The following is a 16,006-nucleotide window of genomic DNA, read 5'->3' as shown; positions in this document are numbered from 1 at the left end:
AATTTTGGATCTTCAAAGATGATTTCAATCCCCTAAAAATTTCTTATCATGCATACTAATTTTAATATAGTACTTGTATGCGTTTTAATCCTGAAATGCTAAAATTAAAATTTTTCTACCAGAACGCAGATTAGAAATGTTTTGCTCAGAGAGACACAGAATTCCAGTTTCTCGAGGCTGAGAGCCCAATGTCAAGACTTTCTTTACCATCGACAGACAGAAACTGACATTTTTAATTTGGCAGATTCGTATAAAAATGCTTCGCTTTTAGAAGATTTTAACACGCGAGTTTCTTTTATCATAACGAACGAAGCAGATATTCTGCGTAGAAAAAGTTTCGATTACAAGTTCGCTAAAACTTTACCTTTGTATAATGACAACTCCTTTCATTGAAAAAAAAGAAGAAAAAGGGATCGTGATTATATGCAAATCGTTTGACGAAAATCAGACGTATTAAATGAGACGTAACTAACAGAAAACCCTGTAAATGAAACGTAATGATTAAAGAATAAAATAGGAGGTTTGTTAAACGTAAATTTTACGATTAAATGATAAAGTAAAAAAGTATATTCCCGAACGTAACGATTAAAGAATAAATAGGGAAGAAAGTCAAATAGGGCAAGAAACATATATATCTAATATGAACGTGCGAAATAACGTGGTACGCTGAGGTATCTTGCAATATCTTTCAATCAACTGCAGTCAGTCCGTGAAGTTTATGGGGATTGTGCAAGTTTTCTGTTTTATTGCGTTACGTCCGTTTCGTGATCGTCCTTCGCTTGATCGAGCATGATGCAGCGGTTCCAGCTGGCCGCCTTGACTTGCGTTTATGTTAAACGACTCTATCGTGTCTACACTGGAAAAATGTTTGACCATCGTTTGAGAGCGAATGATAAATTCTCTCCTAGTCAAACGTTTCTGGATCGAGTTCAAAAACTGTCTCGAATTCAATCACCCACATAAAATTCTCCCGAGTTTCTTCGCGAAAAACGAGTGTTTATTCATCTGACGCATTGAAGGATATGAATTAAATAGAGAAAAAGGAGTATACGTTCAAGTACGTAAAACGATGTTAGTGGACGATATGACAAAATTCCTTCTTAGCGTGACGGTGATTTTAAAGTTCGTTTCTCGATATAAAAAGTCTGCGCATCGTTTAAAGTTTTTAATTCTGAATTTTGAAGAAAATGCAATGAGATTTTTAGATTTATAGATTTTTAGAATTCAATAACAATTTATTCTAGATCATCGATCTTAGATCAATGGTACAAAGATTTATCCGTTATTAGTAATAATATTTTATCGATCTATCGAAGTCATTATTTAGATTATATCTCTGTAGTTTTAAGTGAAATCATGTTAGCAACTGTAGAAATTAATAGTTAACGATTTATTGATTTATTCAATTGATTACATTATCTGTCCCAGAATTCATAATGTTACAAAATAACGAATTTTTATTATCTAATAATTCGAATGGTGCGCTACATTCTCGAGATTATACTTGAAACTATATCGCAATCGATCGTACAAACTATCCATTGCGGTCGAGTTTACACGGTCAGTTATTATCTGAGAACGTTTCGTTTTGTTTCGAAAGTTCGTTTTGTCATCGACAAAATGTAATACAACGCTTAACACTAAGCTTACCAAAGCCGATCATATGACCAGTTACAAAATTTAAATTTAAATTCTACATTCATCGTTATTTCTTTCATTCGTCTAACTTTATGTAAATTCTTATCCGATTAATCAATTTTTCAATTTTTGTTAATATAAGAATTTACATGAACTTAGATGAACAAAAGAGATAACAATGAACGTACAATTTTAAATTAAATTTTAAAACCGGTCATTTGACCGAGCCTGGGTAAGATTAGTGTTAATACTTTCTCTGTTTCATTCACGAAAATGTTCAACGATCCAGCTATTTCAAATTGTCCATACAAGGGACCGATAGAAATACACATCTGCTACAAGAGAAAAGCAGAGAAAACAAACAAAGAAACAGAGTGAGGAGCGGGGAGAAAAAGAGGGAAAGGGAGAGGATCAAGCGATGTACATTTCCCCTTTGTTAACCCATTCCCTTTCTCTTGACCTAGTCTTCTGGATCGGCTCTATTGTGCAGACCAGAATTAACCCTTGAGCTCAAGGTGCCTCTGCACACGTACGTACATGCACATCTCTTTGGCTTCCCTAAGAATCACGCGTCGGGCACGGCTTGTTCTTTCAAAAAGTGCATCGTCCTTCTCGGAACTATCATCTTTTGTGTACGGTGACCGAGAGACAAAGGACTCGAGATTACCACCTTGATTTGCGTCAATGTTGTTAGTTCTAGAGCGAAATGATTCGAATAAAGCGTTACACGAAACGTTCTTTTAGATTCTTGACAGAAGTTCCCAGAGGCAACTCCCTTGAAAATTGAAATATGAACTTTCCCTCTTTGAATGATATTCATCTTCTCTAACCAGAATAGAATACGTTTATTTGAATGTTCCTTACGATTATTGTTGAAACAGGAATAATTATTAATTTAAAGCTGTGCACAATCTCATAAAACATTGTGTGAAACATATTTATGAAACACGCGTTTCCTATATGGATAAATTCAATAAAGAGAAGTGGATAAATTCCAGGCCGTTTGAATTTTATAATTAATGTTGTACAGGCGTACACGTGTAACTATTTTATTATACGTGTAATTGATTTACATGGATATCAAACTGCATCTTTCTATCCACCTGATACAAAAAGGCTCTCCCGGATAAGAATATATTTTCATATAATTTTAAGAATTCGAGATCGTTTACACGTTATAAACGAGTTTGAGTGTTCTTACGATTTCGATGTTTATCAGATATGATGAAAACATCACGCACGCAAACTCAAAGAATACCATTTCTTTTAATATTCCAATAATATGTTTACTATGATTCAATGAAACATTTTATACGAATCAGTAGAATTGAAAAATTACGACGCAATAATATTTTGTTACTTTTTAACAAGGAATTGATAAATTTAATCGATAATTCAATAAATCTTGGTGATGTTTGTAGTGCCCCTAAAAGTATTTGTTGAAGGCTTAGCCGACTATCCCTGGGATGTGACTAGAGCGGAAAATCGAATTCCTTCGGAAACTCTGTACACTCTCGTGACCGATCGGTAGCCATTAAATGTCGATCACGTCTGCACTATTTGCACAGCACTTTATTAGCTGCTACTACAGCTTTCCGTAAATATTTATTCGTACGGCTTCTAGTTACTTTACCGAGATTGAACACGTCTGAACGTAAAGGCATTAAGTACCTACCAATTTTGTTCAACCTTGATCAAATCTTTTAGAAAACTTGTTAATTTTCAATGTTCTATTAGTATTAACGTCAGCTCTAACTCCTCCGTAATCGTTTAATTCAGAAGTACAATTAGAAATTAATTTAATTTTCCACGGCTAATTTTATCGCTACCAAGGGGAAGTAAGTTTCGTTAGGCACACAAATTACAAGATTTAAGATTAGGACCGTTTCTTTCGCATACACTTTTCGTGAAAAATTATTTATTTTACCATCTGTGAGTTATAAATATATTAAATGTGCAGCGATGCCAGAATATCCAGAAACAAACGTGATAAAAGTGGTAGCCAAAAAAGAATCGCAAAGTAGTAAGATGCGACAATTTAAAGAAATCGAGCAGATTTTGGTTAGAGGAAGATAAAAAGAAGCGCAAACTATGTAGCGATAGGAAAGGAAATTTAAAGTACTACGTTTTCTTCTTTTTATTTTCCTCGAGATAATTTACAAGTTGTTTATGAAAACATTCGTAAATTGGCGTAACGAGTTAGAATACTATCTTGTAAGCATAGTCTCAGTAGTCCATGTCTTAGTATTAAATATTAGGTTGTCCCAAAACCTTTCTTTCCTTTTATAAGGAAATACTTGTTTTATTACATCAAAATAGATCATACGTGATTCAGTAAAATAATATGAAACAGTCAATGTTGTGCATCTATTATTTCCTTGTAAGACGAAACAAACTTTTGGGATAATCTAATATATTTGTTCGTAAATTATTAAATGTCTCGGTTAAACAGATCATTGGAATGTTTTTTGCTCAGTCTTCTCGGAATAAACGTTCAATGTAAATTGTTTACCAGTAGATTTGGGTGGTCTCCTAATCTCTTCTTATGTCTCGCAGAAAGACACGTTAATTGTATTGTATTTTCAACTGATTGCACCTGGAGATCTTTTCTGAGATCCTCGTTTCTAATGTACCACGGAGCATGAACTAGCGTATGAAGGATTATTGATCGTACAGCTCCTGTACTTTTAATGAAGCACTATGTAACGAAGTGCGAAAGAATGAAGTGGTTGGAAACTAATATGAAAGAAATTTCAGAAGAAAAATATTGCGAAGAGACAGTTAACTGGATTTGCTCCTTAGAGAAAAAGTAAAATGGAAGTGCGAAACTATGTCAAAACTGGAAATAAGTAGCATATATATTATATACATACATTTTTATACATATGTTATTTGTAACTGTCACGAAGTAGAGCTAGAATGATTGATGTACAATTTATAAATAGAGGACAGATTCTTGTGTATTTATAAAAAAAGTTGAAAGTGCGAGATTGCACAGACTGTACATTATATGAAAAAATATATAAAACGACCAAAGTGTAGCGCTTTTCATAACATTTGGTAAGGGAAACAATTTTCTAACGAGGTCCTATTTTTTAAATTATACTCTGAAAAATATAAATTTGCATACAAATGCGCAATATTTTCATAAGTATGTATGTGAAGGTTTGGATGGATTAATATTTAGCAACTATAACGCTAAGTCCATTTCAAAGGCGCAGAGGGCGAAATTAATAAACATTATTATATTACCTGCGTCTACAGAAATGAAAACAATGTACATTTCTTATATCGAAAAGCACGCTGTTACTAGAATTTCACATTGTTTTACATGATTATGTATGAAACAACTGGTTTTGGTTCGTTGTGAAGCAATAAAAGTGATGTTGTACCACGAGATTAAAAGCTTTCAGTAGAAAAACTTGGCATAAGTCAGGCAGACCGTTCTACTTTGCTTTCTGGCTACGATAAAGTTTCCAGGTTATAAAAGTTCATTATCCTTTTTATATACATTTTACACTTTCTTCGTCGAACGAGGAGCAAGCATATAAGTCTCGTGCGTCGATGTGAAAATGGGTCGACTATCCTTCCGTAGTAAACCTCGTCAGAGACGACTCAATAAAAGCTCATTGACAATATTTTTTAAAGAAGCACGTTGTTAATTCCATCCATATCGGTACAATTTTTCGATACAAATTTTTATTGTTTTAACATCAGATATTAACGAACGGGAACTACTTTCGAGATACTACATTTCTTACGATAAAAATTCCTTGCTTCGTGGAGTTTAAATCAATTTATTCAGGAATATACCGTGTATAGGTCTTTTTCCGCAAGAAATATAAGAGAATTCACCGGCCTCTTGTACGATTAAATCACTAATATCATTACTGAGATTTTGCAAGTCACATTTTTAAATAAATTCAATAGATTTTTATATGTAACAGTAATAAATTTATATACAGTTAGATTAATAATTGAGTATACAATACTATGCAAACTATATAGAAATTATTTGTTACCCTTGTAAAACGTAACTCAATTTGGTAAAATTATAGCGCTCTTCCTCTTCACCCTTTAAAGTTTCCTTTGTTCCTTTGCAACTAGCGATGGATTGTCAAACACTTCGAATCGCATCGAATAGGATTCGATACCCTGAAAACTCCTGAAAGTCTCGAAAGTGTGGAAAGTTCTGAAAATCGCGATTATTTCGATAGATCTTAAAAGGTTTAGCGCATAGTTAATATTTTACAAGCATTCTGAATGCTTTAACTTAAACGGTATCAATGATATACGTAAAATACATGATACACCTAATAATAACGTAAAGATACCTATCGGAGAATATCTAGAAAATTTCAAGATATCGGAAATGCATTTATGCGAACGACTTGCAGGATTTACAAGGTTTACAAGACCTTCAGGATTTTTAAGACTTCCAACATTTTCAGGAGTTTCAAGGTACCTATCAAACTCTATTCGAAGTGAATCGAATTTTCACAACCTCAAAAAATATCGAATAATTTCGAAAACTGAGACTCGAATGTCTATCGCTACCCGCAACTACATATGTAAATATATCAACTGTATACAACTACGTCCTAAACAACATGCACGCTCTCTGGAGAATAAAATCGCAGCGCGATTTCACGGGTGGCCGAGCAAACAGTCGGATGTTGGTTTCCTCGATGGGCAGCATCTGCTCATTTCCAGACAGAATAGACCACCTAGAACAGGCCACTATTCGTCACAGATAATCTTTAGCGTGTTCGCCTGCGCGATCTTCCACGGCCACGGGGATTTCGCCGTTGGAAATCCATGATTTTAGATTCTGCCTACGTGGTACGGAGAAGAAGGCCGCGCACGTGATCCACAGGCCAAAGTAGTTTTAGGATTTCGTCGCGTCTGTATGCTAATCGAGACGGTTATTTTCATGCAAACGAGACGGCCCACGAAACCTGTTAAATAATACGCCATAGTAAGCGCAGACTAACAACGCTCCTTCGTTTCCACTGCTTTCCCATTTTCCTACTATTTTCGCCCTTTCTCTTTGTTCTCTTTACCAGACTCGGGAACCACTCGTCCTAAAAATTTCTTCTATTCCATGAATTTTTCTGGAGCCGGATAAAACGACTGGTGTTCACCACTGGTGTTGTTCCGCTCGGTTAAGACACTCATCTATTTGAGGTTGAACAACTTGAACGGAGGGACGAGTTGGTTTATTCGGAGCTTGGAGAGCCTCGCGATTGCAATTTACGAAGCAGAGCGCGTTTTTGTACGGAGAACGAGCAGGTTGTTCGCGCAAAAATGGAAAATCGAGTCAGTGGTAATTGATAGCATATTGACGCATTTGGGACGTTACTTTCTTCGAATGTGCAAGGAATATAATGAACGTCGATAGATAATGGTATTTCTTATGTCGTTTATGTGATAATCAATTAAGCCCAAGTGTCCGAAGTTTTATATAATTTACAAAGTACAGTTTCATGTGATTAGAAGAATTTGATGTTACTTTTATTTTCTTGGAAAAATCTCCCCGTTTTAATATCGATGTTAATTTCTACATTGTTCTTCCTCATTATTTTACTTTTTTATTTAAACGCACATACTTCTTTCACTCATACATTTGAAAATGAAATAATCTTTCTATCACATTTATCTCTGCCGCAAAATTTCCCATCGCGAGTGGCCTGAATCTTGCTTATATATCATGCAGCTACAATCATCAAACTATTTTTTTACACCTGAAATTCGTATCCGTTAATGAAAGAGAAGAGATCAAGAGTAATCAACATAAATGAAACGATTTATGGAGAGGTATTCTGTTTTCAGAAAAATCCTATTCGTCTTTCTCTCTAACTATCTCGCGTATCCATGCGTAACGATGAAAAAAAATCCTACAGCTAGTCCATATTTAATTAAACTCATGCCACGTCTACAAGCATTACCAAAATTAAACAGGAAACCAGTAAAAGTCACGTTAAAAACGAGTTAAAAATACACAGCTAGGTAAACGAGATAATTCCCGGGATATTTTTACCGGAAAAACGTATGAAAAGAGAAACGAAAGAGGGTCGCGTTTCCCTTTGAACCGAGAATCAAGCCGGCAAATACTGCGTCAGAGGTTAAGACGAAGCGGCGAGGTAACCGGAAGGAGGCTGGCAAATGTGAAGGGCCCCTGTAACTCCGCGCCGTGTGTACACTTCACGCTCGAGATGATTTATATCCTCTTGGACGGAATCAAGGATCTCAAAATGCCTGGTTGCTGTTACGATTCCATCCGTCCATGCGTGGAACTGGCTGGAATTCTCGTGCCAACAGACAGTTTCCAATATGATCCTCTCCTTACTGCGTTCGTGTACATTCCTGTTCTTGTGTACGACACGGATCACGTTTCTGTATGTGTTTACCCTGGTGATTATTCACGTTATCTGAATTTAGTTGGCGGCAATTACTCGTCGAAATAATCGATTCGAATGCCACTGGGGCGCAAATTTTCCAGTTGTTGATTCTTATAGTTTGTTAGCCACGTTTTCATCGCCGGAATGATATCGAGTTTTGCCGATAGAGTATAGTCAAAATCTGGCTAACAAAAACGTCTAAAACGCTTAGTAAAGTATTATCCTCTGAGTACTGAAAAAGTTGTACAATTAGCGCAACAGTTAAGTTGCTGCATAAGAAACGTTGGATTTTCTCGAACGAAATTTTAGTCACAGCTTAATCGCCAACTTCTTCAAAATATTTCATCGAAGCAATTGCGTCAGTATGTTTTTCCAACGATGAACTAGTTTCGTTATCTCGGATTTATAAGAATCGTCAATCCTAAAATTCGTACATTTTTTTGAACAAAGATGCACATGTGCAACTCTTTCTCGTATAATTTACGTATTAAAAAATTGGTTAAAAGGAATAAACGATATCTTCGTCAAATAGTAAATTTTCTCTCGTACGATTTTTTCCCGTGTAAGAAAATCACATGAATATTCTGATTATTCACAGTGTCCGATAATGAAATGCCTATATGTAATTTAATTGTCTTTACCAGGAGTTATTTCAAAATTAAACAATATTCTTACCAGTACGATGCAGACGTATCGAAGAAATAGCAACGGTTCATGACGACTGACCGGAACGTATTTCAGATTTTTTTGTACATCAATACCCGCGGATTCCTTTTTCTGCTTTGTTTTTGCACTTTTGTTCGTTACGATACGTTAGACCGCCTTCTTCACTGTTTTTTTGCTCGGACAGCGATGAAAATTTATTCGCAATATCCGGTTTAGGATTTCGCAATTAATTACATGCTTCCATGCATGGACGACCATCCGTGGTTGGATTCAATCTGAAATGATACAGCTGACATACCCGCTGCGTTGAACAGATGCCGGACTCTCCACTTCATCCTTGCACGTGCTTGTCTCGCTTGCTAATATGAGTTGATTTGTACCTGGAGAGATGGACGTTGATCCTATTAGAGTTCGAATTAAGTCTAACGTGATATCCGTGGAAATAATACACGACCATACTTGAGGAATGTTAAGTAGAATTCGAATAAATATAAATCTATTTTCTATTAATTTCGAATTTAATCGAAAGTCGTAGAATTCGGACAGGTTCGAAGGATACGTTTGAAATTGAGAAGTTTTGTCGAACGTAAAGCGAATGTTAAGCTTTTAATATATTGTTTGCCCGTTTTATTTATTTTAGGAAAAACTATACTTCATTACTCGAACTGTCTACTAAGACAAGTGGATAAACTAAGATCATTTACAACTAAACCTAACTTTTTTGCTCTTCTAAGTTTTTAAAAAGTCTGCAAAAATTTGGGATTACTTATCAACACCTCTATTACATCATACAATAATTTCTTAAGACAAATTATGAAAGCTTTTATCGATGAAAAATTTTTTTTTTATTATTTAATTTATACCTTACAATTTGTCCAGCTGGGCATTCGGTAAATTTTTCCAGCTTAATTGCTAAATAACATGTCGATGGTTACCTCCAGCGGGATACCATCTTCGAGTTTGTCTATTTTATTTTTTTAGTGAGGTCAATGGGGTGTTTTCTCTTTATTCTTCTATTTATGAGAGTTTTGCTCGCTTCAGCAGCCAGCTGGTTTGGATGTATTGCCGTTCTTTCCTTGTATTTTTGTACGTACCTGCCAATTTCTTCTTTGACCATTAGTATTTTTAAGTCTTTGCGTATATCCTTGTTTCTGACATATCATGGGACGTTGGCTATTGTTCTCAATATCTTCGATTGTAGCGACTCTAGTTTATTTATGTGACTCATTGCTGTTGTCCCCTATAGTAGTGTTCCGTACCACCAAATTGGTTTTATTATCGTTTTGTAGATTTTTAGTTTATGTCGATGAAAATGAAAATTTTTTTCTTTTTTGAGAAATTCAAAATTAAAATTTTGATCGAATCGTTAATGATGATGAGTAGCTGTTTAGGGTTATTATAGTAATCTTGTAGCATGTAACAAAAATGGTTTCATGATGCATCAATCTTTTCTAACAGTGCAAATTATGTCAGTTTATTTAAATACTTTAACTGTTGATGTGAAAGAACGAGGAACACTATCAAAATCAAGGTTTTCAACGCGGTTTACATTATAAAATCACAATGTAAATTATTGATAGTCATAGTTAATAACGGAATAGCTCTTTTGTTCAATGAAAATTCGTTAATTATTGTCGAATATTAGAAACGCCTACGAGACCGTTAGAAAGTATTAAATCCGACTGTAAATTACAAGAATTCCCAATACACGTTCGAACCTGCGGTTTGTTTCAATTTATAGCATGCTCATTTGGAATGTAGCCAACATTTTAAAGTTCAGATCTTTTTGCTCTGTCTCCTGTGACATACCCGCACGCTCTGGCAAACGATCGTGCGTCGCCAATTATCTCTATAGCATGACGTTTCAACTTTAATACAGATAATTCTGTCACGATTAATAGTTTCTTTATGATTAGTTTCGATTCGTCAAATTTGGGAAAGCCGTTTATTATAGTATTATTATATTATATAGGTATTATTATTTATTAGAATAAATCATTGTCTTTTTTAGATGATAAAGGTATGAAAAAAAAGAAAGAAGAAAGGGTTTTATAATATTTTATAAATAAAGTATAATAATAATAATAGTAGCTTATTGACTTTTATTTATCGAGACTTTACGGTTTACAAAATTGCAACAAGGAAGAATATAAATATTAGAATATTTAGAGAATTATTAACTCTAAAATTATTAGGGTTGTCTGAAAAATACAGAAAATCCTTGTCTTCGACGAAGTCAGCATAATATTACCGTTCGGAAAAATGATTCCGGAAGAAGCATTAGACGCGTATGCAAACTATGTTATGCAAATAAAAGACGTCGAATGGACTGAACAAAGACACAAAAGAATTTAAAGAAAACAACAACTTATTGTCCAAATTGTCCCGACTAACCTCAGCTATGTATAGAATGCTTTAAAGTTTTACGTTCTAAATCATTTTTTTAATAAACCAATACTTTTATAACAATTCAATAGTTTTACTATTTCCTCTGGAATATCTTTTCAAATGCCTACGACGATCCTCCGCAAGTAGTCAAATAAGTGCCACCCGAATACGGGTGACACGACCCTACCGGAAACGTTGCTGATACTCGAATACGGGTGTCGTTGCAGTCAACGTGTTAATGGAGCCTTCCAGATGCGTGGAGGTATCGTCGGAGGTATCTGGTAGTCATTGATGTTCAGATCCTTGATTCAAGAGTCGAATCCATGTAACAGCGTGTGATGGCGTTTCTTGCATATACGACAGGATCCGGCGATACAATGCGGAAGTGTGTGTCCTGTCCTCAGACAGTTAGTACACACTGATACTTCTTTGGCGGCTACAAGGCGTTCTTTGGTGGTTTTCATCCTGAAGGTGTTGCAGATCCAAATTTTATGTGATCTACGGCAAATCGGACAGGATGACGAAGATGGCAACGTAATGAATGCATGCTCTCGTATTTTACGTATCGATCTTGTACGTTCTAAGATCTGACAGCGATTGTTTACGAACGTCAGAAATTCGTTGACCTTAGGGAATGGTATGGATTTTGTCTGATTCTTCCACATTAACCCGGTCTTGCGATCTAACTTCGATGTGAGGGAATGCAACAGCACGGTATCTGCAGCTCTTCCAAGGCCTTGTAGTGGAACTCTACCTTGCTTACATATGCTTGTAAATCTTGATATGATATTAGGCGTAAAGAGGCAATGCCAAATAATTCTGTCAAATGCTTAGCCACGACTTTTTCCGGTTTATTATATCTTCGTTCTAATATGTCCCGAGCGGTTGAGTAATTGATTGGTCCGTTACTTAACGATGCTATAGTTTGAAACACTTCATGTGTTAAACAAGAGCGGAGATAAATCAATCGTTTATAGTCGTCAAGACAAGGGTTTTCGTGAATTATGGAGCGAAATTGAACCGCGAAACCTGGCCAATCTTCGTAAGCTCCCGAAAATGTAGGTATTCCAATTTTCGGTAACTTGGCGGAATACGATAATAATGTGTCCCATAAGTTTGTTGTAATATTTCGAGATTTTTTATCTGATCGCTTTTTTGCCTCCTCAATCATCTCAGACGCGCGTGCTTTGATCCGGAAGTACTTACATCTAAGGTCAATACGATCTTGCATTGATTGACTTTCGTCCAGATCGTCCAATTCGCATTGAGTTTTCTTAAACGTCGCGTATTCTTCTTCTAAGTATTCTAAATTGCGTTGAATAGCAATTGATTGTATCTCTTCCTCATTATCGTCGAGAATAGCGCGCAATGATTCTAATTCTCTCCTGAATGCTTCTCGTTTCAGAATCAGCTGTTTTATGCGCTTCTCTTGAATAGAGGCCATAGTGGGTTCGACAAATTGAACGAGGTTACTTTGTAGTTGCGATATGGACATCAGTCCGGCTATCAGTGACTGCTCGTTAATGTGCGGCAGGAGGTTGAGTGTATGTTTGGCGCCGAAGGTGTTCCTTCCCAAAGGTGACACTTGTATTGTTGTGAGATTGGAGTTGTTGGAAATTGCTATGCTCGACCAATAGGTTATACCTCTTCGAAAGTGACGCTCCTGACGTCACTGACTTCACTGAAATGATAACGCTTCCACTGCTGGTTTTGATGCATTCACTTGGCACTGTGTGGTCACTGGTGAGTGCACTTTTCAGTTGACACGTATCCGGCTCAAAGGACTATGTTTATTCGACCAGCCGCGGAGAGACGCGATCGCGAAGAAGCGCGTCAGCGGGAGTCGTAAATTCCCGTTAAGATTTGACAATCGACGCCACGATCTGTTCGATCTCCTATTTCGATTAGGATAGTAGAGATAGTTTAATGAGTATGCTTGATTAACAGTTCAAAGATATTATATATTTCCAACAACTTTGTAGAAAAGATAGTTACGCTGGTACGTAGATATAAGTGACGTAGATGACTGATCTAAGGGTGATAGTAGAAGTACTAGAGAATAATTAACAGTATATCTATTAACAACACTCCCAATATACACTTTGTGTGAAACTCACGATTGCGCTAACGGTTCACGGTTCGCGATTACAAGTTCGGTTCCTAGATGGTGGATACAATGTCGATTGAACAGAGTGCGCGGAGCGAGTTCGAACGATGATTGCTCACGATGCGTCGTAGAGCTCTAGTCAACTATTCACTGAACTCTCCGTCACAATGATGCCCCAGAGGAAAACTATGATGGGGTGTGTCTAAGGGCTCATCGGATTCATCGAGGAGGGCCTTCCTTAGGAAAGTGAGGGAAATGGACTTTGTCGTTAATTGGTTAATTTCTATATTGGTGGTTGAGGTAGGGTGCTAGCCGCCCTTGAGAGAAAGCTATTAGTGGGAAGCATTGTACGTGAGAAAACCAGATTTCTCGTATCTTAGTAGTAGGTGATAGATTTAGGGACTGTTAACAATAAACCTACCGACATTTAGTGTATACCTATCCCTACCGTGTGCGGTCAAAATGACCGATGATTAAAGAAGTAATAGTTTTTATGATTTAACTTAGATAATGGTTAATTTATAACTAAATATATATAAAATGATAAACATTCATAAAATTTCGTCCAAATCCAAATTTCAATTATAGACTTAAATAGAATTACACTTTTATTTATATAGAGATATATCTTATTCAACTTTGCTGCATTTTTTACAAATTATCTTTTTATCAAATATACATTTGCCGCATAAATATTTCCCACATCTTAAACAAATTTTCATAATTTTGTAACCTTTACTTGAATACTAATTTTTTACTTAACAAGTTTCTTGTAGTAATGAATCTGAACTTGTTGATAGTTTTATTGCACGGTTTTCTCCTTACGATTCTTTATATAAAAGTAATGTATGTACTAGGTTTATAACAATTTTGTGAATTCACTGTAAATTGGCCCCATACTGTAGATACCATTGCAAATTTATTGGTTCGTAAACGTTGGCTTCTTTCGCTCTTCTTATCAAATCCTATAAACTTCATAATTTCAGCAAAGTCATTCCTGCTCATTGTTTTTGAAAAAAATGCAGGTCTCTAAATTTTATTCCACAAATATGAGACAATAGTAGAGCAATAAATGCATCTAGTTTTGTTGCATCTAGCTCCATCTTAGTTCCCAATACTATAAATGCTTCTTCTTCCGTACATTCTATTATATGATCTCAAAGAGGGTAAAGAGGGTAACGATCCGCGATGCCGATTGGTTATGACCCACTCTAATGAACAGGATATGAAGAAGTCTCCCATCAACGTAGCAGTAACTCTAAGAAACTTCTCGGCTTTTAAAATGTTTGTAACAATGGATTGTAACAACGCTAAATTTTGTGGCAATTAGGAGTAGAATTAGGTGACCTTAGGGTTATAATGGGCCTGAGTTGATATGTCTTGACAGTTGATGGCTATCTTGGTTGAGGGATGGATTGTTTTATGACAAGATTACGGGTTTAACAGCTGTTATTATTTGTTATTGCCAATTTTGTTTGTCATCTGACCTTGAGATAGCCTTTTCTTTGTACTGATTGCATTTATTTTAAGAATAACTAACATATTTTGTCGGGCGGTCAAAATGACCACTCACGGTAGGCAAAGCAGAATACAAATTTTTCTCGGAAAATAAAAGAACAAACTAAAATTAAATATCGAAAAATATATTGTATGCATGTTTTCGGAAAAGTCCGAAATTATGAAGCGATATGATAAAGTTTAAATATGGTTAAATTTGTGTAGAAGTCACGAGAGTGGTCAATTTGACCGCGCCGGTAGGTTTAGTGTTAAGAGAAATACTATTTGTTCGTTTGAAAAACCTTAGCTAAATAAATCCTAAGATTTATAGCGGATCTTTAGGCTAGCTGAAAATATACTGTGAAGATATATCGATATCTGGCAATCACCTTATCCGAAGAATAGGGTCTTTGTATAGCGAGCCACGGGACAGAAACCGTTGGAAAGTTTACTGTCGAGTGCCGCTATACGGTAAGGGATGTGGACTGTTATAATGTCGATGAACCAGTCAAGAGATGTCGACTGATCTGTAGTCGTAGATCCAGTGAAGTCCGGTGACGATGCTGTTGCAAAGGGAAACTCTTGCTCGGTGGAGATTGCCTCACCACTGGTCGCTTGCGGGTGGAATCCTACGAAACATGGGAAAACCCACATTTCCTTTATTTTTACCTAATGGAGCAATAACCATAAGGAACCTCTTGAATCGAAGATGTTTTACCGCTTACCGGCCTTAACGGTAAATCCAGAAGCCTCATTTTATAATCGTTCCTTAGGATTATTGTGATCCAACTAATTGTGTTGATGTGGCGAATGGCCGCCTCGACCGAACAATAGATTCCAGGCTACGCAAAGATTCACCCGACTTATACCTTCTAAACGTCCTTAAATCTATTCGTTTAAACGAAAGGTTCTTATTTTTAACACTATTTATATTGAATAATATATTGATTCTACCTGCTTTTCTTTTATTATTACCAATATTTTAAAGTATTCCGCTGTGATATGAATCTGCACGCTGAATACTGCGGATATTTGTACAGTAGAGGTTCTTTGGTTTCTTAGTTTGTGGTTATTACATATTGTACGTTACACTGCTTCCCTAATCCTATAAAATATATATATGTCGGAGAAGCGTTATGATTAGAGCTGGGGTTAAGGGCGTGAAAGAAATCTTCGTTGTAATTAGACATTGTCGTTATGCAATAGAGAAGATATTGACTAGAGCAAATATGATTGTTACAGATATCGACAAGTAACCGTGGTAATTAGATACTCGAGACGCTAATGACAATGATCCTGGGTTCGATAA

At 35.9% G+C, this 16,006-nt stretch overlaps 1 protein-coding gene across 1 annotated transcript in view; it reads left to right on the top strand.

Annotated features, from left to right (window-relative positions):
- LOC122568370 (gamma-aminobutyric acid receptor alpha-like) overlaps positions 1-16,006 on the top strand; it is a 106,959-nt gene that overhangs the window by 54,972 nt on the left and 35,981 nt on the right. The gene's annotated exons all lie outside the window — the stretch shown is intronic.

Source organism: Bombus pyrosoma, linkage group LG6 (assembly GCF_014825855.1).
Source record: "Bombus pyrosoma isolate SC7728 linkage group LG6, ASM1482585v1, whole genome shotgun sequence".
In the NCBI taxonomy this organism is placed as follows: domain Eukaryota; kingdom Metazoa; phylum Arthropoda; class Insecta; order Hymenoptera; family Apidae; genus Bombus; species Bombus pyrosoma.
The sequence above is the reverse complement of the archived record's forward strand: the minus strand, read 5'-3'. Positions and strand labels throughout refer to the sequence as shown.